Source organism: Equus przewalskii, chromosome 24 (assembly GCF_037783145.1).
Source record: "Equus przewalskii isolate Varuska chromosome 24, EquPr2, whole genome shotgun sequence".
Taxonomy (NCBI): domain Eukaryota; kingdom Metazoa; phylum Chordata; class Mammalia; order Perissodactyla; family Equidae; genus Equus; species Equus przewalskii.
Window position 1 is genome coordinate 7,197,239 of NC_091854.1, and position 26,791 is coordinate 7,224,029.

Genomic DNA, 26,791 nt, shown 5'->3' on the forward strand with positions numbered 1-26,791 from the left:
ACAATTTTTCCATCCTGAGTGTGTTTCTATAGCACTTAAAAACTGAAACACACAATTGATTTCTTGACACAGTCATAAACTTCTTGCGGGCTGGAATAGTGTCTCATGCTTATGTCTTATATCTTATGAAACACAGCCAAAGCAACTTGGGATTTTAAATAATAATAATAAAGTGTCCATAACAGCAGCAACTAAATATTTCTCTGGCTCTGCATTAACCTCCCAATTGTGGAAACTTGGCTTCCTCCAAACTTTTTCCCAACTAGTTCAGAGTACTCAGGGATAGTTCAAATCTACCTTAGAATACACTTCTCTAGGCTACTTCATAGGTAGCCATTGCCCTCAGCCTGTGTTCCATGAATGTTTTCCACTCTGCCAGCACATCCTGCACCACTTTTCTTTTACGCTCTCACTACTGTGGTAAAATCTTTTGCCACCCCCATGCTCTGATGCACGATGTCCTCTGAGATGTAGTTCTTCTGTTTGGTTCTTCATCTGATCCAATTCAAGACATAGTATTGCTGCCTCTCCAACATCAACCCATTGACCTTACCGTAGCGTATATGCTAGGATTCACTTTCCCTTAGAATGAGTTCTTTCCTAGGAGGATACTTGAGCCATAGAGCAAGTAGTCCCCTTTATGGACTAACCCACCAACCAAATATATTAAGACATGTCTTAATCATCTAAGATGGAGCCCAGGGACTATCTTCTCTGGGAAGTCTTTCCTGAATCCCCCTCCCCATCACCTCCAGCTAGATCGTATGTATCCCTTCTTTGTATTGTGGTATTCTGAAACATGTCCTGGATATAGATTTTACAATGTTATATGGTAATATCTTTCTATGAACCTGATTCCCCATCTACACTATGAACACTTTCAGGGAGAGAATCATGTCTTATGCATCTTTGAATTCAAAGTGTCTAGCTTTGTTCTTAGGCACTAAGATTCCATAAAGTATCAAGCTGGGCTCCTAATATGCTTGTGTGTACCACAATTGATTTTGCTAAAATAATACATTGCTTTGATTAATGGCAGTGCTCCTTTTGATAAGAATTTCACGCCAAGGTGGTTTTTTTTTCTTTAAGATTTATGTCAAGTCAACTTATCAAACAATGATTAAGAGCTGTGTGTCCTAAGTACTGCCCTACCCCCTGGAGATATGGAGATGAGTAAGACATGGTGCCTGCACAGAGGAGATCACAGAAACTTCCTTGGGTCTCCCTCAATTTCTCCATTCTTTCCTCCCATTCTTCCTTCTCTGGATAAATTTTTACTGAACCTGTAGTTGTGTCACTGGAAATACATGTAAAGAGGTTAATTGCAATACAGTATACTCAGTGCAACAATAAAAGTTTGTTCCCGATATAGAGATAGTACAGAAGAAAGCATCATAGAATTCTTAGAGTGGACATAGAGGACCCTGGAGGATCCTGGAGGATCCTGGAGGAGATGGGTTCTGAGTGAGCTATAAAAGATGAAAAGACACTCCAGATGCGTAGGTGGGTGAAAGGTGCTTTCGAGAAAAGAAAGAGCATGTGCAAAGACCTAAAGATGTGAAACAGCATCATGTGTTCCAGAAACAATACTTTCAATGTCTGCAGCATAAAGTTCAGTAGAATGGGGGTGGGATGGGGTGGGAGCTAGGGTTGTAGGCAATATTTTAAGTGCTTAAGATCTTTTATGTTTGGGCAACTTTTTCGTTAAGAGAATGGTAGTCTCTAATATAGCTCATGGTATTAACAATCCGCCAAGTGTGAAGGCATGTATTGCAATTTTCTATCCTCTTCCATTATAGAGTTAAGCAAGGTTCTGGAACCATCTAGCTACATTTTAATGTTCATTGTATGAGTGGATAAGAATGAAAAAAAGATGTTCCCTGGAGTTTATGGTCTTATTGAGGATACAGAACATACCCTACAAACAGTTCAGAGCTCTTGCCAAGCAATCTACAGACTAGTGCAAACTAAAATTGTAAAGATGGTGTATAAGCACAATCTTGACACTGGGTCATAGGATTACTAGGAAAGTCTGGGGCTGTAAAGAGACAACCTGATTTTTGGCTTAAGAAAAACAATTTCAGAGCTAGCTGAACATGGAAAATGCAAAATTGAGGAATGTACTTGTAAATTAGAAATTTTTTAATGTTCTGTAGTCTATAATCAAGAAATGACCTAGCTAGACCAACAAATCTTTGAGCTTTATGTATAAGCAGAAGACAAATTTATTTTTTCTTTATAATAAATTTATTTATTTTCTTGTTCTCTACTAAGGACGTGAGCCTGTGCTAAGTCTTTCATTAACACTTTTATTTTCCACTACTTTTATTTTTTGTGTACTTTAAGGTATTCAGTTTGTCTTAGAGATTGTCTATTGCTTATATGAAATGGGTCCCTGTGATTTGCCAAGCCACTCTCAGTCCAGACTACACTGGGATTATGTTAGCTTCTCCTTTCATCTCTTTACTCTCAAAAATATACCACAGCCTCTGCCTTTTTCCTTGTGGAATGTATTAACCCAACATCTTCTCCCACTAGTCCTCACATCCCCAGAGCCTTCTACTTGGATATTCTCTTTTCTCATGAAGCTAGTGTGGACTTTTGTCAGGCCATAGGATTTCTATGTGGACCATCCTAGATCCTTTGATCATTAAGTCACATTTCACTCTTAGGTAAACTCAAATTTAGGAGTTGATGGATTTTAATCAATTTTCCAAAAGAAGGGTGGGGGAACCTTTCACTTTCTATACTTTATAGATTAAGTTTGACAACAAGCATTTGCTACTTTTATAATTAAAAAGGAAAGATGATTCAATTTAAAAAATTGAAATTCAATAGTAAAGCCTTTAGTACCATTTCAGGTCTATTAAATTAACCTTTCTAGCTATATCTACACACACGCACACACACACACCACAGTGCAAAATAGTGTTGAAAAACTCATACTAATATAGAAAACAAGACCAATAAAAATCTTCATACTGTATGACCCAGAAACTCCACTGCTGAGAAACAGCCTAAGAAAATAATTCAAAAGAAGGGAAAGGTAAGAATCTATAGCTTGTCTACCCACAGAAAAATTGGGGAAAGAAGACTTTAAAGCCAACATTAGGGGAAAAATTAAGAAAATGATATATCAGTTGGATGGAATATTATTGCAACACGAAAATGACTATTATAAAAAACTATGTTAACAACATAGCATGTTTACAGTATAATGAGAGAAAGAATACAAAATTATATATACACTGATTACAGCTGTGTATAAAAGGAATTACATGTGGACACCTGGAAGGAAAAACGGATAATGAAGACAGCTGCTGTTCTAGTGTAGTGGAATTATGGGCGAATTTTTTTATTTTATGGAATGTTTTTTCAGTAATTAAAATTGGAAAAATTTAAAGAATTTCAGATTGTCAATTCAGATTGTTGTTGTTCTGGACTTTTGCAGCACAAAGAAGGAAGGACTCAAGAGTCTTGCCCCTTTCCTCTTTCTTTCACTGGCCAAAAGAATTACCCTCTAGGAAAGAAGAAAGTCTTAATTTTCTTAGAAAGTTATAAAAATGAACATTCAAGGCATATGATACTACAATGGCCTCCTAGGGGAGGCTGTAGACTCCATTCTTAGAAGTCTTTAAGAAAAATTAGAAAGTGGTTGTAGTTGATTTATTTATTCATATTACTAAAGATGGATCAAATATGATCATTTTTAATAGCCACTTTATTGAGATAAAGTTCACAGACTATAAAACTCATCCTTTTTAAGCACAGAATCAGTTTTTAGTATATTTTCAGCGTTGTATAACCATCACTATTATCTATTTTTAGAACAAAAAAAAAATACCCTGTAGCAACTGTACCCCATTCCTCCCTCCCACCAGCCTCTAGCAACCACTAATCTAGTTTCTGTCTCTATGGATTTGCCTATTCTAGACATTTCATATGAATAGAATTATACAATATGTGGCCTTTTGCGTCTCTCTTCTTTCACTTAGCATAATGATTTCAAGGTTCATCCATGTTGTAGCACATGTCAGTGCTTCATTCCTTTTTGTGGTCGAATAATATTCCATTGTATAGTATACGACATTTTGTTTATCCATTCATCAGCTGATCAACATTTGGATTGTTTCCATTTTTGGCTATTGTGAGTAATGCTACTATGAACGTTTGTGTAAATTTTTCACATGACATATGTTTTCAGTTTTTTGGGTATAAATGTAGAAGTAGAATTGCTGGGTCATGTGATGTTTAACTTTTTGAGGAACTGCCAAACTGTTTTCCAAAATGGCTGCCCCATTTTACAGTCCCACCAGCGGTGTATGAAAGTTCCCTGATGATCTTTTGACATCCCGTCCGGTTCTTAACACAGTGTTTGATGTGTTGTAAACGTTGAATAGATGCCAACTATTCTTACTGGTAATCGTCCTGTTATTAGAGAAAACTGGATATTGTCTTGAGATCCATTGCCTGTAAGTACAATGAAGTTACTATATTCTTTCCTTCACTAGGCTGTATTTTGGCTCTTTTTACTCTTATTACTTGGTAATGATATATATTTTTCCTTAAAATATATTTTATAGAGAGAGATTATAAATGTTTGTGTGTGTGTGAATTTCTTCCTTTCCCTTCAGTAAACTACTTTGCCATGGATCTGAAGCTGTAAATATTAAGTAAATATATGTACTCATCTATTTAGGGCATGCCATTTTGTCCCCCTGGGTCTCCAGTCCTGTTGCCCTGAATGTATGTGGTGGAGATAGAGCTCAGGTGCTGCTGTGGCATAGCAGCAGGCTGTTAGAGCAAAGGAGGATGAAGGAGAATAGAGACCTGGGCCCTGAAGACCAGGATCACCAAGGTTAGAAGTGTGGTAGGGTGTGGTGTGTGTGCTCATTGTCGTATGTGTGGTCTCTTTCCTGTCCTCACCTCCTTTGCCGTATTCCTCCCTGTGTCACTCTCTTACTGCCTGCCTCATGCTTCTTATTCCTATTTTAAGGAAAAGTTCATATGAAAGAGTTTTGTGTATGATTAGTAATTAACATGTTGGCAATACGAAGACCTAGTTGAAGTCATTGTTTAACACCTTTCATGGTTTTTCCTCATTGCCACATTTTAAAAATGTTTTCTTCTCGGGGCTGGCCCCATGGCCAAGTGGTTGAGTTCGCGCGCTCCGCTGCAGGCAGCCCAGTGTTTCGTCAGTTCGAATCCTGGGCGCGGACATGGCACTGCTCATCAAACCATGCTGAGGCGGCGTCCCACATGCCACAACTAGAAGGACCCACAACTAAGACTATACAGCTATGTACTGGGGGGCTTTGGGGAGAAAAAGGAAAAAAATAAAATCTTTAAAAAAAATGTTTTCTTCTCTTTCATGCCCATTAACCCAATTTCTTTTACAGTTATTTATTGATCACCTAGTATGTGCCAGGCACTATTTTAGGTGCCTGTTTCTATTATTCTCCAGTGCCTTTTGCTCCCACCTTTTTCTATCCCTTTCAATCCCTTTCTTTCCGAAATTGGAAGTCAGAAAGAGACAAATGAGAGAAAGAAATTGTAGGATGTAGTGTCTATGTACAGTAAATTCTCTGCATATGCTAGTAATCATTTCACTGATTTTCTTTGATTTCTAAAAATTGTATGTTTTGCTTGACCACCTCAGAGTTCGTATGACAAGACATCCCATTTTAGTGGATATTGGTTTTAAGGACTTCTTGCCAGTTACCTTACCTTCTTCTAGGATGGCAATCTTAATTCTTTATTTTCTAGGTCTGGCAAAATGGTAAGGTGGTGCTGGCAGGAGGAGAAAGAAAGATATCTATCAGAGCAGATAGGCAGAGTGGGGCAAAATAAGTCTCTGACAGAGTGGGGGCTATGAGTCAGAGAAGTGGTTGAGGCCTCTGGGTATTGTGTTGCCTTTATGTGTCAATTCAGTAAAGTAATTTAGTTACAGCTCATGGCGCCAGAAAGAATTTTAGAGATTATTTAATTCACTTACTATCAGTCTGTCATGGAACATGCAAAGTATCCTGTTTTCATCTTAATTGATTCAAAGGGGCTGATAATAGGGAGAAAAAATAGGATATTTTTGCTATGCTCTGTTTACTAACTCAGAATCCATCTTTGTAGTCGTCTCAAGCAGAAATGTTCTCCAACTAGGGAGACAGATGGCTCGACCAGTATTTCCTCCCTTTTTTTCGCATCATGGCATAAAAGAGAATGATAATGTCTATAGTACCAGTACAGACAGACAGGGCTGCTGTCACCTGGAGGTGACTGACCTGAGGTTGAGGCGATCAGTATCTTGACCTACCTGTAACACTAACACTATGTCACACGCCAGTTGCGGAGCCTAGGAATAAACTGTGTAAACCACAGTGTTATGGTGAGTCAGTATTGAATTTTACCGCTTCCTAAGAAAACCGACGTGTTTTCATATGAGCAAGGTGACTAGAAAGAATAGCCTAATTAACTCTGTGATTTCCTAGATACATGTGTACATGATGTTGTGGCTGGTAACATAGTGTGTTAAGTACAGCTATATCAGAAAAAAATAGATAGTGCTTATTTTAGATTATTAAACCTGGCCTCTGACTTTTAGCTTTTTGCATGGCCACTTGCGTTTTGGAGAAAATTCGAATGAGGATGTTGGACTTAAGTTCTAGATCTTCAGACTCATCAAGCCTTGAAGAAGAGGGTATTGGGGCTTGAAGGTTCAAGCAGGTGAAACATTTTTACATGTATCTCATATTCTACAGTATTTTGAAAATTACATCTGTGTTTTCATAGAACTCTTTCGTTCTCTGCCTTTCTCCCTTTAGATCTAAATGAATGCTTTAGATCTGTAATGAGAGGTGTATTGTCTTCTTTTAAAAATTCCACGAATGTTTGACACATTCAACTAAAGATATGTATATATATCTCACATTTGTAAGTTATGAATTGTAAGGAAACTAACATCTGTGAACCTATGACAACTTAAGAATTTGAAGTTTGTGCATGTTAGTAGGTGCTAGGGATGGGGGAGGAACCTAAACGTTCTTATCCTACTCCAGTGCTCTTTCTAATAAGTATCTTTATTAGATATATACCATTCCTCATTTTTTTATTTTTATTTTTTTAAAGATTTTATTTTTCCTTTTTCTCCCCAAAGCCCCCCAGTACATAGTTGTATATTCTTCGTTGTGGGTCCTTCTAGTTGTGGCATGTGGGACGCTGCCTCAGCGTGGTTTGACGAGCAGTGCCATGTCCGCACCCAGGATTCGAACCAACGAAACACTGGGCCACCTGCAGCGGAGCGCGCGAACTTAACCACTCGGCCACGGGGCGAGCCCTACCATTCCTCATTTTTAAAATGTGTTTTGTTGATTTATAGTTGGCCTCCCTGTGTGGAGCCCGCAGATACAGAAGGCCAACTAAGGGGCTTGAACGCATGTGGATTTTGGTATCCATTGGGGGTCCTGGAACCGGTCCCCCACGGATCCCAAGGGACAACTGTATTTCATTTTATTTTAGCAAAAACCTGAATTTAAAAATAATGTATGAACAACAATAATAAAAAAATAAGTCAAATGTGGATAGTCATGTATATTAAAATTGACAAGCAGGAATGTCATCCTTTACAGATCATCCACCTCAATGTCTGTCAGCTGTAGGTCAGCCTTCGTTGCCAGCGACAGTCCTCTGTTGAGTTCGTGTGCTTGCTGGACCATTGCTTCTCTTGGGGGTTCCTTGTCATTTGTACTGCACACAATTTCTTTCATTTCTTGCAGTGATTTCTCTACTTCTTCTGAAGCTTAGTGAGCAAAAAGTATGCTGGTAGTTGAAAGGAATAAAATTTTTAAGGCCAAAAACAAACAAAACCTCAAATTTCTAAGGTCCTGTTTATTTACAATCAAAGAACATCATAGAGTTACAAACAAGCCAAAAAACATTTAGTAGGCTCTGTTTTTTAAATTTTGGACGATGTTACTAAAGTTTATTTTCATAAAAAAGATCTCCAGTATTTTTACTTAGTAAACATATTTGAAACAGTCTTCCTTTAAACCATAGTCAGATATAGTCTAACTTTGCTGATAAGTAGATGTAAATTTTCCTCCTGAAAATTAATATGAGTCTATTTTGAAGACTTAAAAAAAAATGTGCATTGTTGTGATTAAGACAAATTGAAATCAGTGACAACACCTCATGTTGGTGCGGCTGCAGAGAAACTGGATCCCCATACATTGCTAATGGGAATGTAAAATGGTATGGCCACTCCGGAAAATAGTTTGACAGTTCCTTTAAAAACTAAACTTGTAACTACCATGTGACCCAGCAATTACACTCTTAGGCATTTATTCCAGAGAGATAAAAAGTTATTTTCACACAAAAACCTCTATATGAATGTTCATAGCAACTTTGTTTGTAATACTTTAAAACTGGAAGCAGCCCAGATGTCCTTCAATAGATGAATGGTTAAATAAACTGTGGTACATACATCCTGTGGAATACTACTCAGCAATAAAAAGGAAGGAACTATTGATACACACGACAAGCTGGAAGAATCTCCAGGGAATTATGCTGAGTGAGAAAAGCCAATCGCAAAAATTTACATAGTGTATGAATCCATTTGTATAACATTCTTGAAATTGTAGATGTGGAGAACTCATTAGTGGCTGCCAGGGAATGAGAGGGGCAGATAGGGGTAGATGTGGTTATAAAAGGGCACCATGGGGAATCCTTGTAGTGATGGAACTGTTGTGTACTTGACTGTAGTAGTGAATACACAAACCTACACATAAAATTGTATAGAACTAAATACATTCGCACACACACAAATGAGTATAAGTAAAACAGGAAATCTGAATAACGTCAGTAAATTGTATCAATGTCATTATCATGGTTGTGATATTATAATTTTGCAAAATGTTGCCATTGGGAAAACTGGGCAAAGGGATCTCTGTATTATTTCTTACAACTGCATATGATTCTACAATTATCTCAAAATTTTTTTAAAAAACCAAGTAGAAACCCAATTTTAAAAAGCTAAATGCTTGGTTTAACTTTTTAAGAGCTGTAGCATAATTCCTTTTATTAACAATAGTTATTACTTATTAATAAATCATTTATTATTTAATGAAATCTTGGAATGGATTGCCACTAAAGTAGTTGTTCAAGATAATCTCATTTTTGTAAATTAGACAGGGATTACCTGGGAGGTTATTATTTATTAAGCTTTTGTCTCTAACCTTTCCCCCCTAAATTTAATGCAAATCCTCTGGGGAACTTTAAAAATGCATATTCCCAGGCTCCATCCCTAAGGATTCTGATTCAGTAGCTCTGAATCAGTAGGTCCTGGCAACCTGCTTTTAAAAAATTCTATCAGCTGATTCTGATTCTGAAGATCAATGGATTATACTTAAAGAATATTGAATTATAATTTTTATGGTGAATAAATAAGAGCCCTTTAAATTCCTTTGTGCCATAGAGGATTTGTGGTTAGATGAGAATTTTAAGAACAAAGTACTAATAAAATTTTTCAAACACCCACGTGTTGAAAAAAGAATGTTTGATCAAACTGAGTAGGTACTTGCTCTGAATCAACAAGCACTTTGAACAAAAAAGGGCTTGCCTTTGGTTCTTATTCACGTTGAACGAGCTCTGCCCCAGCTCTTAACTCTTTGACCTGCCTGACTACTCGTGATTTATTTGGTACAAAGAAGGCAAAGACTCCTGTTTTCATTACAGAGACTGTGAAAAGGGAATGCTCTGTTAGGGTGAAGAATGCTGAAGCGCTTTATAAGCTCAAAATAATGCACTCAATTCCTTATTTTTTGTATATAAAGTTCCAATTAAAGTAATTGTCCCATCCTTATTTTTTCCCCCTAAACTCTAATAGTCACATTTTAAATGATTGTTGTCATTGAAAAGCAGATGCAAAAATTGGTCCTATTCTACCTTTTTGGGGTGCTTAGTTTGCAGCTTGTTGAAATAGGAGTGACCTCTCTCTACTTTGCCACCTCGAGCAGATAACTGAAACATCTTCACTTGGGGATTCTTCAGGCTTATGTCGGAGTCCAGTCCAACCACCTCCCAAACTCCTGGTCGTACGCTTTGAGCTAGTGAGCTGTCCTGTGGAAGCCCACTCTCTCTAGGCTTGAGGGGAGGAAGAATTAACCCTGCTGTTCCCTCTCAAAAGTATTCACAGCAGAACATACATCTCACCAAGGAAACCTTTCAGATCCTCCCTCCTCTTTACCCTGGATCTGACTGGGGTGGAGTCAGGGAACCAGCCCTGGCCATTTTGGCTTTTAATGTCCGTATTTTCTTAGGCCCTCACTTTGGTCTGTGGCTTTCATTGTATCTTTGTGCCTCACAGCACAAAGCACATAACACTAAGTATTACACATAACCTGGTACTTTGCAGGGGTGCTTTATCCCCCTTCTCCTGCAGGGATACGTTCCAAGACCCCCAGTGGATGCCTGAAACCACAGATAGTACCGAACTCTATATGTACTATGTGTTTTCCTCTACATACATGCCTATGATAAAGTTTAATTTACAAATTAGGCACAGTAAGATTAACAACAGTAAGTGATAATAGAATAGAACAATTATAGGGGCTGGCCCGGTGGCGCGCGGTTAAGTTCGCACGTTCCACTTCTCGGCAGCCTGGGGTTTTCCGGTTGGGATCCTGGGTGCAGACATGGCACCACTTGGCAAAAGCCATGCTGTGGCAGGTGTCCCACATATAAAGTAGAGGAAGATGGGCACGGATGTTAGCTCAGGGCCAGGCTTCCTCAGCAAAAAAGAGGAGGACTGGCAGTAGTTAGCTCAGGGCTAATCTTCCTCAAAAAAAATAAAAAAGAACAATTCTAGCAATATACTGTAATAAAATATCGTAGATCTTAACAGCCTCAGTATACGATTTTTTTTTCTTATTAAGTCGAGAACTTTCACCTTTTCATTTAAAGAAAGCACTTTATAGATTCTCTTTGGCGTATCCAAATTGCCAGCATCACTACTCTTGCGCTTTGAGGCCATTATTAAGTAAAATAAGGGTGACTTGAACACAAGCACTGTGATACCGTGACAGTTGATCTGATAACCGAGATGGCTACTGACTCATGGGCAGGTAGCATATAGAGCATGGATATGCTGGACAAAGAGATGATTGACATCCAAGTGGGATGGAGCAGGAAAGTGAGAGACTTCATCACCCTACTACACACCCACACACACACTATTTAAAACTTATGAATTCAGGCCGGCCTGGTGGCATAGCGTTTGGGTTCGAATGCTCCACTTTGGTGGCCTGGGGTTCACCCGTTCAGATCCCGGGCACGGACCTATGCACCGCTTATCAAGCCATGCTGAGGCAGGCATCCCACATATAAAGTAGAGGAAGATGGGCACGGATGTTAGCTCAGGGCCAGTCTTCCTCAGCAAAAAGAGGAAGATTGGCAGCAGATGTTAGCTTAGGGCTGATCTTCCTCAAAAAAAAATAAAACTTATGAATTGTTTATTTCTGGAATTTTCCATTTAATATTTTCAGACCAAGGTTGACCTTAGTAACTGAAACCACAAAAAGGGAAACCACAGATAAAGGGGGACTACTGTATATAGTAAAAATACAAAAATATACATGGGAATGATAGACACCAATTTCCGGATAATGATTTCCTCTGAAGATGAAGGAAAAGATGAGGAATGTGAGAGGTGAAAGTTTAGGTCTGTAGTAACGTTTTATTTCTTCTTAGAAAAGAATTTTAAATTAATATGGCAAACTGTTGACATATGGATACAGAGCTACCTTTTTTTTTATTATTTTCTCTCATTTTTTGTACAGACATTTTTTTCTGTATATTTGAAATGCTTTATAATTTAAAATTAAATGGAAAGATGAGTCTAGGTTACAGTAATTTTTCTGCTTTAGGTTTCTCTCTCCCTTTATTCTCAAAGACAGAGAAAATAGAAATCATCTGATAGAAACTATCCCAACTGCCCACCCTCTGGTGTACACATGAGCACCCATCCTTTCCTTTTCCTTCTAGGTACAGTGGAGTCGCTGTCCCTTCATCTTCCTCTGTATTCCCTCCCTTCTAACCTTCTCAGGAACCTGTTAATCTGTCAACACCTTTTCCTTTACCCTATCTCTTTCTACTGACTTCTCGTCAATATTTAAATATGTACTGGTTTCTCTTAGTTTTAAAGAACCTATCTCAAGCCCAGCTAATGCCCTACGTCTTTTGTCCTCTTCATAGTCAGACTTCTCTTAAGAGATGTCTGCCTGGTTGTTTTTATTTTCATACCTCTTAGTTTTTAACACACTCCAATCTGGCTTCTCTCCCATGAAGTTGCTCTTGTCAAGGTCAACAGTGACCTCTGTGTCACCAAATCCGATGGATACTTTTCAGTCCCCACCTTTGTTACCTTTCAGCAGCATTTGCCACTGTCAACCACTCTGTGCTTCTTGAAATCCTTTTTCCATGATTCCTATATTACAACATTCTTCTGGTTTTCTTCCAACCTGTCTGCTCCTCCATGCTCTACTTTATCATCTCTTTTGTCACCCAGCCATTAAATAGTGAACGTTCTCAGGGCTCAGTCCTAACGCCTTTTCGCACTCTGGGTTTTTTCTGTTGGCAGCTACTCCCATGGTTTCTATTACTTTCTCTGTCTCCTCTGAGCCTTCCTTGTGACTCCCAAACGTCTATGTTTTCTCAGCCATAGACCTGTATATCCAACTGCCTCCTAAATATTGCTTGCATGACTCACAGACACTTTAGTCTCAACATGTTCAAAACTGAACTCATTAATTTATCCTTCCTCTAATATTTTTATCCTCCATTGTTCTCAGTTTTGGGGAATGGCACCACGATCTGTCCAGTTGCTCAAGCCAGAAACCTGGAAGTCCTACTTGATTTCTCCTGCACCTTCACCCCCCATGTCCATTTAACCGTGAAATCCTGTTAATTCTGCCTCCTGTCTTTCAGACCCTTCTCTTTTTCTGCCATTTCTCACTTCCAAAACCCTAGTGCAATCACCTCCTTACTGACATTTGTTTCTTAACTCTACAAGACTTAGACATTTTTCAGTATTTGAGATTTAGATGTTTTTAGTCTAATAGTATTTCAGTACTTGATATATTTATTTTTAAAATTTTCTTATTGAAATGATTTACATACAATGAAAGCTCAGATATTAAATTGTACAGTTTGATCAGCTTTGAAAAATGCACTCACTTAATGTAACCCTCACCCCTATGAAGACACAACATTTCCATCTCTCTGGAAATTTCTCCTGTGACCCTTCCTACTCAGTCACCCATCAAAGCAACCACTGATCTGATTTAGTTTTTAAAAATATTTTTAAATGTTATTTTTGTAGAAAGAAAAACACCCCAGAATAAAACACAAAAAGATGTTCTAAGCCTTAAAAATAATTTACGAGTGGTATTGGTGTGGAGCTATGCTAAAATAAAGAACCTGTGGCATATGGTGATTAACTTTAGCTATCCTGTTTTGTAAGCTATAAAATTTTCACTATTAAGTTCAGTATAGATGAGTATGAAAATATTTGCTGATTTTCTGAGGCTGACCCTGTGGCTGACTGGTTAAGTTCGTGCACTCCTCTTTGGCGGCCCAGGGTTTCGCTGGTTCGGATCCTGGGCGCAGACATGGCACTGCTCGTCAGGCCACGCTGAGGCAGCATCCCACATGCCACAATTAGAAGGACCCACAACTAAAATCTAGAACTATGTACTGGGGGGATTTGGGGAGAAAAAAGAAAAGCAGGAGAAAAAAAAGATTGGCAACAGTTGTTAGCTCAGGTGCCAGTCTTACCAAAAAAAAAAATTCTGATTTTCTAAGCTACCCAATAAGTATGATGGAAATATTTTAGACTGGTCTTTTAAGTTAACTTATTATTTCAACACTCTTCTAATTCTGCTTTTTATATATATGTATATATCCACATACCCTTTTACACTTTGGGAATACTTGGAGCTGAGGAGCTGGGGAAGTGAGTCCAGGAAAAATTTTGAATATATTGATATCTATTGAGAACCTTTTATATATATATGTATATAAGGCAGTACAAATAATAGTTATTTTTATTTAACTTACAAAGAACTCTACATTTTTATTTAGATGAGATGTCCAAAAGAATACTAAAATCTCCCACAAATGTGAAAATTTTTGTCTTAGCATTTATGGGCTATGCTATGCCAACATCCTTTCGTATCTCTATTATGCTGTTTTCCCGATTAATATGTTTAAATTGTGCCTTAAAACTCCTAGTGATTAAAAATGTAAATTAGAAATTTTAAATGATCTTGTCATTCACTTGAGTATTACACATGTAAAGAACCTAGCTGAACTAGAAAGCTAAGCTCTATTTGTTTAGTCCTAGGATAGGTACAGTAGAGGCAGCCAAAGTGTGAGCTTGTTCATTCTGGTCCATCACTGGATGCAGTTCTAACTCAGAGGGGCCATCTTTAAAAATGAGAGGTATTTTAGACCCCTCCATACAGGGAACTCAGCACTTTTTCTTTCACAAAAGGCTGATTTGGGGTCATTAGTTTCTGGATAGAGACCTGTGTGACAGTGAAAATAGCAAGAGTGCTGGCTCTGCCCTTCCCTGGGAGAAAAGAGCACTGCCAGGGCCCAGGTGCTGTGCCTTTTGTCCCTGATCGCCACGGTTTTCCATTGTGTATCTCTATTGGGAATTTTTTTTGAGCTTATATCCCTGACATATGTGTCACTATATTAATATTATATACATTATTACACTTCCATGATTAGGGATTTTTAAGTATTTTTTTTCTTTTTGTCCGTGATTTTGTTTAATTTTCACAACGTCTGTATTTTATAGGTGAAGACAATAAAGCTCAGGGAAGTTCAGTAACTTGCCCAAGGTCACGTAATTTACTAACTGGGTGATGTTTGACAAATCCCAAACCATTTGGGGCCTCGGTTACAAAATGTCAGATTCCAACGCTGTGATCTGAGCAAACCTGTGCTGTTGCTGACGCCTTTCTAAAACATAAATCTCTGGTTTAACCTTTCTTAGCAGATAAGGCCTTATTATGATCCATATATTAATTACGAGGAATTCTAGGAATTAATGAGTGGTGCAAGAGAAACTGAATACTTAAAATAGTGTCAAATTAGCTTGGTCTTTGTTATAATTTTTAAAATCATTAGCATTTTTTTGCTTACAATTGTATGCTGCATATTTAAGAGATTGGTAGCAACAGTCACTTCAAACATGATTTACAAGATATCCATTATCTTAAGCACCATGGGTAATTCTATCAGTATATTTTCATAAGAATTTTTGGGTAATTACTTTCAGCATTTTCCCTTACAGCAAAGTGAAGCCTATTATTTCCCTAAGTACTTATGCTGCAGTAAATAACTGCCAGTGTGGTAGGGGCCTCACTCTCCACAATGCCAGCAGAAACATTTTCATTTAGAAACTGTCTCAGTGCATTTTCTTTATGTCAGCTCCCTTTCTTCTAAGTAAAAATTGCTGAGCTTAAAATAGCTGTCATTTGTCTCTGAAGCGTTTTCTATAGGTTTCATTTTGTTTTGTTTTTAGCTTTCTTTGGAATTTAAGAGAGAAACGGGAAGACAGTTTTAGATTAACACCTGTCTGAGAAATTCCAAATTAGAGATGGCCATCTGGTTTGCATGATTTGTAATATTTTCAAAATAGGCTCTTACCATTTCAAATAGATTTTTAGGCTATTCTAAAATAATACTTAATTTTAAAACTGTTGTAACTGTCAACATTTTACTATCAAACTGAAAAGGGGATAGTTAGACGTTGGTGATGTTTGCTCCAAGAAGGAATGCTTCTGTGAGCCCTCTGTTCTCTGGGAGACTGATATGGCAGTGTAAGGCCGTATTTCTCATTCCTTGGACTCACAGAACCTGAAGGCCCAGCTTAGATTCCTCTGTGCTTCTAATTATTCTTTAGAATAATTTACTTAGGTCCGGCCTGAAGTATTCAACCACAGTAGCTTTGAAGATGTCTGAGTTTGGCTGAGGTCATCCTGACCTTGGGGGTACTTTCAAATTTGACTCACTCTCCTGCCTCCTATAATCACGTTGAAATAAATTTTCTAGAAGCATTGCTGAAATTCTACATTTTAGAAGCCCTGAGGTTATCATTCACCAGCTCTATTGAGAGCCCCACTGGTCTACGTATACAGGGCCTTTGCCGAATCCAGTGCTGAGGATTCAGAGAGCATGTGAAAAAAAGTCAAGGCCACTATCAAAGAAATGAAACTAAAACTGTGATTGCCTATAGAATTGGATACTGGGGAAGGTAAAATAAGTGCATTTGAAAAACCAGTGAATGTTAATTGTTGTAAGCTTTGTGGAAAGTGGTGTAATGATATGTATTATAAGCCTTTAAAACTTCATAACCTTTGACCTAGAAATTTTACTTACTGAAATCTCTCCTGAAGAAGCAATCAAATACTCAGGCAGATATCTGTGTATTTAATATAATAGGCAATAGAGTAGACTGAGAACAGCTTCTGAAGCCAGGTTACCTCAATTCAAATCCTGGTCCTCCTACTAAATACTAGTATAACCTTGCTTTAACCATCTGTAAAATGAAGAATAGTCCTCACTCATAGAGTTCTTCTAAGGACGTAGTGGTAATCCCCTCCAGTATCCATTAGCTACCACACTCATGCTGCATGACAAATTGTCCCAAAACTCAGTGACATAGAATGAGCATTTATATCTTACTCATACATCTATGGGTCAGCTGGAGTTCAAATTTTCTAGGCTGGGCTGGGCTCCAGGCAATGGCTTTGGTTCAGGTGGGCTACAGTGTCCACTTAATCTCCTGGGATCGGTGGACTACCAGGAACCTGTTCTTCTCATGGCACTGTCTGAAGTACAAGAAGGCAAGTCCAGGTGTACTCTTTTCTTTGCATCATATCTACTAACAAACATTGGCCAAAGCAAGTCACCTGGCCAAGCCCAACATGAATGAGGCCGGGAAAGTAGGGCAGGGGGAGGGAATGAATCTTTGCACTCCAAGGGTTGACACTATTTCTGTAAAGAGCCAGGTAGTAAATATTTTTGGCTTTGCTGGCATACAGTCTCTGTTGGAACCGCTCAACCCTGCCGTCATAGCATGAAATCAGCATTGGAAAATATATCAATGAAAGGGGTGGCTGTGGCCCGATAGAACTATTTGGAAATCCAGGCAGCAGACTGCATTTGGCTCATGGGCCATAGTTTTCCGACTCCTGACCAGTTTACCACATCAGATTGTAGAGTTTTTATGAAGCTTAAGCAAATTAATATATAGAAAGTGCTTATAACAGTTCCTGGCACAGAGTAGCACTAACACATATTGGCTCTCATTAATAGTGTTGTTGTTACTACCATTGTTATAGCACAATATTGGAAATAATAAAAATCTCCAATAATAGAGAGGGTTAAATAAATATGGCACACCCATACTGTAAAATGTTATGCATCCATTTAAATACCATATTTTTTAAATATCAAGACTATTTAATGGCCTAGGAACATGTTTATAGTATAATTTTATTTATTTTTATTTTTCTTCAAACATAATGTATTTTGCATATGTACATACATGGTAAACAACTAGGAAAGGAATATACGAAACTGGATCATTTAGCTTTTTTACATAATTCTTTTTTGTTTTACTTTTATAATTGACGTATAACATTGTGTTAGTTTTAGGTGTACAACATAATGATTTGATTTATGTACATATTGTGAAATGGTTACTGCAATAAGTTAACATCCATCACCTCACGTAGTTATAAATTTTTTTTTCTTGTGGTAAGGACTTTTAAGATCTACTCTCTTGGCAACTTTCAAATATACAATAGAGTGTTGTTAACTATAGTCACCATGCTCGACATTACAACCCCAGGACTTAGTTATTTTATAACTGGAATTACGTGGTTCTTTATTGTCCATTTTTTCTACGCTGGGCGTATACTGTTTGCTGGTGTTAAAGTACTTTGATGGGAAAAGAAAACACTAGAATCTACGTTCACTGAGCACTCTTCTAACTCTGAGGTAATTACCATTTTATATGTCACTTATGTTTTAATTGCTTAACAAATTGAGTTTACCTTCAGAAATGACTGATTAGAATGGACCAAATGGACACGTTTCAACCTGTTGTGTTTTTAAATTAAAGAAAAGGTGTTCCAGGACCCAGCCCTGTGGTCGAGTGGTTAAAGTTTCGTGTGCTCTGCTTTGGCAGCCCCAGTTCACGGGTCAGATCCTGGGGTCAGACCTGCTCCACTCACTAGCCATGCTGTGGTGGTATCCCACATACAAACTAGAGGAAGATTGGCACAGATGTTAGCTCAGGGCTAATCTTCTGCAAACAAAAAAAATATGAGGATTGGCACAGATGTTAGCTCAGGGTGAATCTTCCTCAGCAAAAAAAAAGAAAAAGAAAAAGAAAAGAAAAGATGTTCCACTCTAGAGCTCCGGGAAATTTATGGCAGGGTACCAACCAATAGGAATAGAATTCCCACACTGTCTCTCAAGTCATAGGAACAGTAGCTCCTTTCGGACCACATTTCCAGAGCAACCACAATCCTTTCAGTGATACAAAGGCAGAATGTTGTTGCACAGAGGTGAACAAACTCCCCCACCCCTTTACCAGCCACCTCAGTGTTGGAACATACACATCTGCATTCCTCATGTATCAGAGAGAGATTAGATTTCAGTAATTGCCTCTGTGTCTAGAAGTCACACAAGTAAATGCCAGGAAAGGAAGCTTCAGAACCCAACAGGCTTCTTCATCAATCTCACAGAATATTAACTAAAATTAATTTCTTTTTAAAAAGCCCTTTATGATAATCAAGTTACATCTATATTATAATCAGTTAGCCTCTGGATACTCCAAGATTCTAAATGGTGTTGCAAATTATGTTATGTTAATTAGATTGTACAACCTTAGAAGAAACTATTCCAAATAGATTTTGTGCTAAAATGTGCTTTAGAATATGAAGTTTAAAGGGATGATGCTTTTTAATCTTTAAGTTTACATAAAATGTAGCTGAACTTTTACTTTTAGTAAGTGAATAGTGAATTTAAGTGTCCACTAGGATTCCCATGTAAGATATGCATGTGGCTCTTGTATGTTATAGTAAGTTCTAGACCCAATGTGGTGCCTCAGGCTTCCTGAGAGGGGGAAATGGACAACCAGTTTTTGCCCATTCTGGTGCCAGAATCTTAACTGAAATAATAAGGTAATTTGAATTCTATTCAGAAACTATCTATAACCGTATCTCAAGTAGTTCTTTAACTTGGGACTTTGTGTATATAAGGTAAAGACTTGTTGATAATTACGGAGCTCATGATCTGGAATGAGAACTATATTCAGTTGACTTAAACATAAATATATACAACTACGCATCCTATTAATGTATTTTAATTGTAGTTCCCATTTCTTCCCCACTAAGGAAGAAGGAAGAATCCTTAATCAAAACGGCCAAGAAAGTTGTCTCTGTTCTGGCTGGGACCTTCACATTGCCTTTCTCATCACCCCTAGACCCTACTTTGCTGATTGTATCCTAGACTGGTAGTAGTCTCCAAAGATGATCCCTCATTGGACATGCCTCTTGGTATTCATACCCTCATGGAGTTCCCGCTACATTCAATCTGATCTGGCCCTGTGTGAGCAAAAGAGTGGGGCAGAAATGATGCAGCTTGCACATTGGTCTCTGGGAACACGTGCTCTGGGGTAAGAAGCCTGACTCCCCTGAGTATTATTCTCTGCAGAATCCAGCTAACCACCTGAAGCTGTTCCAGCCGTCCCAGCTGAGGGGTAGGACATGTGGATGAAGAAGCCACACCTGCATGTCCAACCCAGTCAGTCCTTCATCACATGTTCAGCCGTAATCACAAATGCATGCAGAACTTGAGAGAACTGACCTGCTGAGGCCAGTCAACCCTCAGAACCATGAGAGACATAAATTATTGTTGAAAGCCGCTAAGTTTTGGGATAGTTTGTTATACAGCAGGAAATTGTAACACCCAGCTTTCTTAACCCCTACCTTTCTGCACTGGGATGTTGAAGCATGCCATGACTGAGTTTGTTTGGTGTTGCAAATGCTAATACTCCTTTTATGAGGAGTGCTAATGGAGGCTCTCCCTCCCTCCCATATGTTCTGTAAAGTGCTGGCTGTCTACTTGTTCATTAAAAGCCTTCTCTGTGCCTTGTTTTTTTAATCCTGGGGTGGCTTTGATATGTTTTTTTGGCCTTGCAGCTCTCTTAAGCATGTGCCTGGCCTGTGTTCTCTAAAGCAGTAGCAAAGCAAAAGATTACTGTCATCAACTTTGGGCAAGGAAAAAATCATTTCCTCATTGACTGAGAACTAAAGTTGCCCCCACCCTCAGGCGGTCCTGTGCCACTTCCCCTGTATGCCTTTAGAGTTCTTCCTGGCACACCTGACTTAAGGCCAAAACTGTTTAATCATTCTAAGCCTCATATCACATCAGTTTATGGTTGACCTCTATATTCTCACTGTCTCTCCCAAACCTCCTGAGTCCATGATTTCTAGGAACATTAGATGAAATATATGAGGCACACTCTAGCATGGAGCCAGGCACGGAGTGCAGCTCCAAATTATGTATTCTTTTTTTTTTTTTTTGACAGGGCTTGAAGAGAAATGTATGCCTTTTAAAATTTATATGTAGGTTGTGTATAAAACAAAGTAAATCTCTTACTTAAAAAAAAAATCAGAGTGGAATACTCTACAGCAAAGAAAATGAAAAAACTATGGCTATGTGGTTAGCATGAATGAATCTCACAGTATAATGTTGAGAGAAAGATGCAAGTCATAATAGAATGTATGGTGTGTGCTTCTATTTCTGTAAAGTTCAAAAGCAGTGAACATCACACTCTGCATTTTAGGCATACTTGATCAGTGGTTAAACTACATAGGAAAGCACATAAATGGTTATTGTAGAAGTCAGGAACATGTTAATTAACCCTTTATTGGAGAGGAACACATGGGAGTCAGTGAAGGCACTAGAAAAATTCTGGTTTTTCACCCCAAGTGGTAGTTACATGTGTATTTACTTTCTAATTTTAATTTAAGTTATATGTTTTAAACAATTCTATATGAATGATATATTTCACAGTAAAAAAAGTTTTTAAAAAGCAGTTAGGAGACTTGTAGATCTTAGAGAGATGTTTTTAAATAGATATGCTAAACACCTATATACAAATATGTAGTTTTTTCTGATTAAAAAAGTGATACATATTATTATAGAAAATCTGCGTTAACAGAGAAGAAAAATAAAAATCATCCATAATTCCATGACTCTTGACATTTTGAGATAACCACTCTTGACATTTTGGGTTATTTCCTTGCAGTTTCTACATTCTGTTGATGATTTTTTTCTCTCTTTTTTTTAAAGCAAAATTGGAAACATACCATACATGTTTCAAAAGCTGATTTTTTTCACTTACTACATCTTGAGCATTTTCCCATACTTTGACACTTCTTTGAAATAGTAATTTACTGTTGAAACTAGCCACAGGCTGAAGGATCACCCCATACAATTAATTCCCCAAATGTTCTTGCATTTTTGACATTGTCAGCCCCTAAGCATAAGAAATATGAAGTAGCATTCAGAGAAAACGTGAAAATTACCTACTCCTTATTGGAATTTTATTTCTAGCGTTCTCATAAAATCAAAACAGAGAATATGTTCATGCAAATAAAACCTTTAGAACTTAGATCAGAGAACAACTAGGATTCTTCCTGTAAGTGTGAAAATTCACCTCTTAGAAAGAGGAAGAATGCTAAAACTCTGACCAGTAGACTAATAATGCCCTCTGACAAAGAATTCTTCTCTAAAGTTTTGTCATAAAAAAGAATTTTCATGCTCACTATGAGCTGGGGAGCATGGACGTTTTTAGAACCTTTCTTTTCACTATTTTTAACTTGTAAAAACTGAGTTTTCCTTGTTTAGAATGACATAAAAGTTCTTTTTTTATGTTCTTTGAGTATCATTGCTGTCTTTTGATGTTTGTGAAAATTAGCACTAGGATAGTTTAAACTTGCTACATTTAGGTATTCTTATTCTTAATAGTTTTCCAACTAGCAGAGAGACACCATTTAATAAAGGGACGAGATCCTTTCCAAATAAACTGTATCTGCATGTGCTGTGGTGCACAGTAAATGTTCATCCCATTAAATGGTTTCTTCATATTTCTGTTTTTTAAAGCTAGCGTATTTTTCAAAAGTATTGTTACTATAAATATCTAGAATTTATTTAAAGAAAAGGGTAAAAGTTATATTTGGGGATATGTGTCAATAGTTTTTTTTCTTGGTTTCACATTTAGTTTCTTCCTTTTTTTCACTTTTTTTTATTGAGGTAACATTGGTTTATGACATTAAATAAATTTCGGGTGTACATCATTATATTTCAACTTCTGTGTAGATTACATCATGTTCACCACCCAAAGACTAATTACCACCCATCACCACACATGTGCCCAACCCCACTTTTCACCCTGCTCCCTCCCCGCTTCGCCCCTGGTAACCACCATTCTAATCTCTGTATCTATGTGTTTGTTTGTTGTTGTGTATGAGTAATTTTAACTCTAGTTTTTTCAGCCAGATTACTCCTAAATATGCAGTAAAAGTTAGCCAGCTATAATGTCAATATAACAGGAAAAAAAATTTTTGAAGATTATTTTGGAGTAACTGGTAGTTTAAAAACTTGAATAAAAAGACACGTCTCTCAGCTTTTTCTATGAAATGATGAATGATGAAATGATTATATTTGAGTTTTTGCACGTGATAATCTTATCAATTTGTTACATTTTCCGAGTGTTCAAGTCCACTAAATATGTTAAGTAAAATATTTGTGGGTAAAAGTAAAAATGTGATAGATATTTTTCTTCCCTGCTTCTCAAAATTAAGAACATCTGTGTAGGGAGAATTTAGAGGTAAAGCAAATGGGACTTTGTGCTTTATATGTTTATAAAAGATGTTGAATATCAAAAATAGAATAAATAGAAAAGTCATAGAAGTAGTCTTAAATGACTAAATTTTGATGAGTTGCCTCTATTTTTAAAGCAATGTAAAGTTATTTAAATAAGATCAAAGGTTTTCAGATTTGTTTTGAAATAAAAGTTATCACGGTGAGATCAAACAATATAAAAAAAAGAAAAATTATCACTATTCTATATTTTTAACCTTTTTTTTTTATGGTGAGGAAGATTGTCCCTAAGCTAACATCTGTGCCAGTCTTCCTCTATTTGTACGTGGGATGCCACCACAGCATGGCTTGGTGGGCAGTGTGTAGGTCTGCACCCAGGATCTGGGCCCGAGAAACCCAGGCCACTGAAGCGGAGCATGCAAACTTAACCACTACACCCCTGGGCCAGTCCCAAGAATCACCATTCTTCACAGAGGAATTGGTACAGAAAGTTTGTCTCGTCATTTATGTTTTCCATCTGCAGTGATTTTTCTTTATAATAAGATGTTGCTGATAATTTACTCTAGTCATAAAGAATTGCTTCTAACTGCTATATCCAGACAGATGTTATATTTCTCTAATTAGTAGTAGTTTATGTCTTAAAGACTAGTTTAAAATAAAATGATAATGTCATATAAATTTGATTTTTTTCAGCACCATAATTTTTGTTTTTATTTTATTATGTAATCGTAATACAAGGTTTCTTAACCTTAGCATCATTGACATTTGAGGCCAGATAATTCTTTGCTGTCGGCAGTGGGGCAGCTCTTCTGTGCATTGTAGGATGTTTAGCAGCATCTCTGGCCTCTACCCACAAGATTCCAGTAGCACTCCCTAGTCTGCGTGCAACAATGTCTCCAGACATTGCCAGGAGTGCCCTAGGGGGCAAAATTGACTCCAGTTGAGAATCATTGCCATAGGATATTTACTAAAATTCTTGTCATGCTTTTCAGAAGCATAATTCAGAATAAAGCAGTGTACCATTAGTAGCTAGGCACAAAATCAGCAGAATAGAAAAGCTGCTGGGCAGTATTTTTGATAGTTCAATATAAATAAAAAGTCAGAAACAGTAACTACATTTCTTAATCAAAGACTAGATTGTCTAGGTAATTGATACAGAACAGACCACTGGAAACATTTTAGTGAGTGCCACACAGGGAAATAAAATTAGTTAACAGATACAGATGTCACAATGGCTGTTTTTCTTCAGTCGTTATTTTAAAATGCGAAGCAGCAGGATCTCCAGATATTAAAGGACACATGGAGGTCCTTGTACTGTTTTGTGTTCCCCCCAGATCACAGTAATTTTCCGTGGCGTGCTGGAATAAAGATGTGTTTTCCTCCTTTTGTCATTATGTCCACAACAGGTGATGCCCAGTGCCCTGCTGGGAACGTCATTAATCTAACTTCCTCTCCGAAATTTTTGGCATTCCCTATCATGACAAAACTCAGCAGGCAAGCCTGTTCACAGGGTGTTTTTCAGTTTAAACATATGTCAGAGAAAATCGAGAAGTGTAGCTATTTGAGACATATAGAAAAGCAAAGTGATTTCAAGTTATATTAAATTGGATATGCAAGAGGGAGAAATATATAAAAGTCTTAGTTACCAACATCTATTAAGCTTAGTGTGCATTTGAAAGAAATTTATGGTAGCTTTATTGAACCTTTGTACAACCCCCTGAATAGAAATTATTGATGGAGAGTCCAAAGGGTGGTTGACCTTACTAGCCTTACTGTAGTAGGTGTCAAGAAGAAGGTAAGACAGGACCAAATCCGAACACAGGCAGAGAACCCTCCTCACCAGGTCTCCATTGTTTTCCTTTTCTCCGTGACTTATACCTCTTCGGAGCAAGGCAGGAAAAGGGAAAAAGAAAAGGCTGTAAGGTCTTCCCTGATTCTTCTGATCCATAGTCAGATGCGTTATCCATTGCACCACTGGCCCACCACTCCTCCCTATTTTTTTTTTTTTTTTAAAGATTGGCTCTGAGCTAACATCCATTGCCAATCTTCTTTTTTTTTCCCCTTTTTCTCCCCAAAGCCCCCCAGTACATAGTTGTACATTCTATTTGTAGGTCCTGTTGGTTCTGCCATGTGGGATGCCGCCTCAGCATGGCTTGATGAAAAGTGCTATGTCCTCTGCGCCCAGGATCTGAACTGGCGAAACCCAGGGCCACCGAAACAGAGCGCTTGAACTTAACCACTCGGCCTGGGGCCGGCCCCCTCCTCCCTGATTCTTTTACTAAATGAATTGAGATTAGTCTTATTTTAAAACCTTGTCTTGGGCCAGCCCTGTGGCGCAGGGGTTAAGTTCACATGTTCCACTTCAGCAGCCTGGGGTTCACTGGTTCAGATCCTGGGTGCGGACCTACTCATGGCTTATCAAGCCATGCTATGGCAGTCATCCCACATATAAAGTAGAGGAAGATGGGCACAGATGTTAGCTCAGGGCCAATCTTCCTCAGAAAAAATGAGGAGGATTGGCACATATTAGCTCAGGGCTAGTCTTCCTCAAAAAGAAAACAAAAACCAAAAAAAACCCTGTCTCAAAAAAGTCACATAAAATGTTAGCTTAATATATAATATTGGACTCCTAAAAGTAAAATCTTGCCATGGTATGGTCCTTCAAGTGACCCTTTTAACTTTTTTAAGGGTATTGTATGGTAGATTTATAATTTGTTTGTCCCTGTAACTGGAGATGTGCTGAAAGTGCCTACGGCAGTACCTGGCACACAGTAGACCATAGTTGCTGAATGATTGCGTGGGAAGGGGGTGTCGTGGTGTGGCAGTATGTCTTATCATATAATATAAAAAATTTTAAATTAGTAGAGAAAAACATATGCAAAGGAAGGCATGTACCCATCACCCAGCTAGAACAGTTATCAACTCATGGCCAATCTCGTTTCAACTGTACCCCACCTACTTTCCTCTTCCCGTATTATTTTGAAGCAAATTCCAGATATCGTATTTCATTCATAAATATTCCAATGTCTATCTCTAAAATATTAGGGTTTTTTTCTTTAAACATTGCCACAGACCATTATCACCCCTAAAAAGTTGAAGTAATTCCTTAATATCAGGTATCCTGTCAGTCTTCAAGTTGTCTTCAATTGTCTCATAAATTTTATTTTTACAGCTTTTCATTTGAGTTAGGACTCAGAAAAGATCCACGTATTGTGATTATTTGATATATTTCTTAAGCATTTTTTTAATCTTCAGCATTCCCCCATCTTCTCTTTATCTTCTCCCTTGTAATGTATTTGTTGAAGAAAATGGGTTGTTTGCATTGCGGTGTTTCCCACAGCCTGGAGTTTGTTGACTGTGTCTTAACAGTGTCACTTACTTAAGTGTCTCTTATGTTCCTCTGTCTCCTGTATTTCCGGTAGTTAGAGCTAAAGGCTTGATCAGATTCAGATTCAGTTTTCTTTTTGGCAAGTCCAAAAAGAAGGTGGTGGCCAAATCATAATGACAGCATTGTTGGCTTTTTGCTCAGTGCCTTGCAAATTGATTTAGCTAACAGTTGTTGAGTATTTTCTATATGCCTCAAAATGTGCTTGTGTTTTATTGGCATTGTGTCATTTAATCGTATTTAATTCTCATAATACTAGTACATATAAAGTTCTGTCTGTTGATCAGGTCTTTTATTAGGGTATAATCTTAAATGTCTTTCACATGAACCCCTTGGTATATACCCCATTGTCGTTGGTGTGATTTAATTTGGAATTCTGTCTGAATTTTCTTTTTACTGGATTCATTTGAAGCTATGCAAAAATGACTTGCATTAAAGGCA

At 37.7% G+C, this 26,791-nt stretch overlaps 1 protein-coding gene across 5 annotated transcripts in view; it reads left to right on the plus strand.

The window, feature by feature from the left end:
• Positions 1–26,791, plus strand: part of DIPK1A (divergent protein kinase domain 1A) — a 102,408-nt gene that overhangs the window by 48,998 nt on the left and 26,619 nt on the right. Inside the window, exon 1 of one of the 5 annotated variants that reach the window (XM_008529278.2) lies at positions 18,709–19,750. The exons of the other annotated variants lie outside the window; for them this stretch is intronic. The gene's annotated coding sequence lies outside the window, so the exon portion shown is untranslated. Of the gene's footprint in view, positions 1–18,708; positions 19,751–26,791 lie in introns of those variants that run through there. 5 annotated transcript variants of the gene reach the window in all.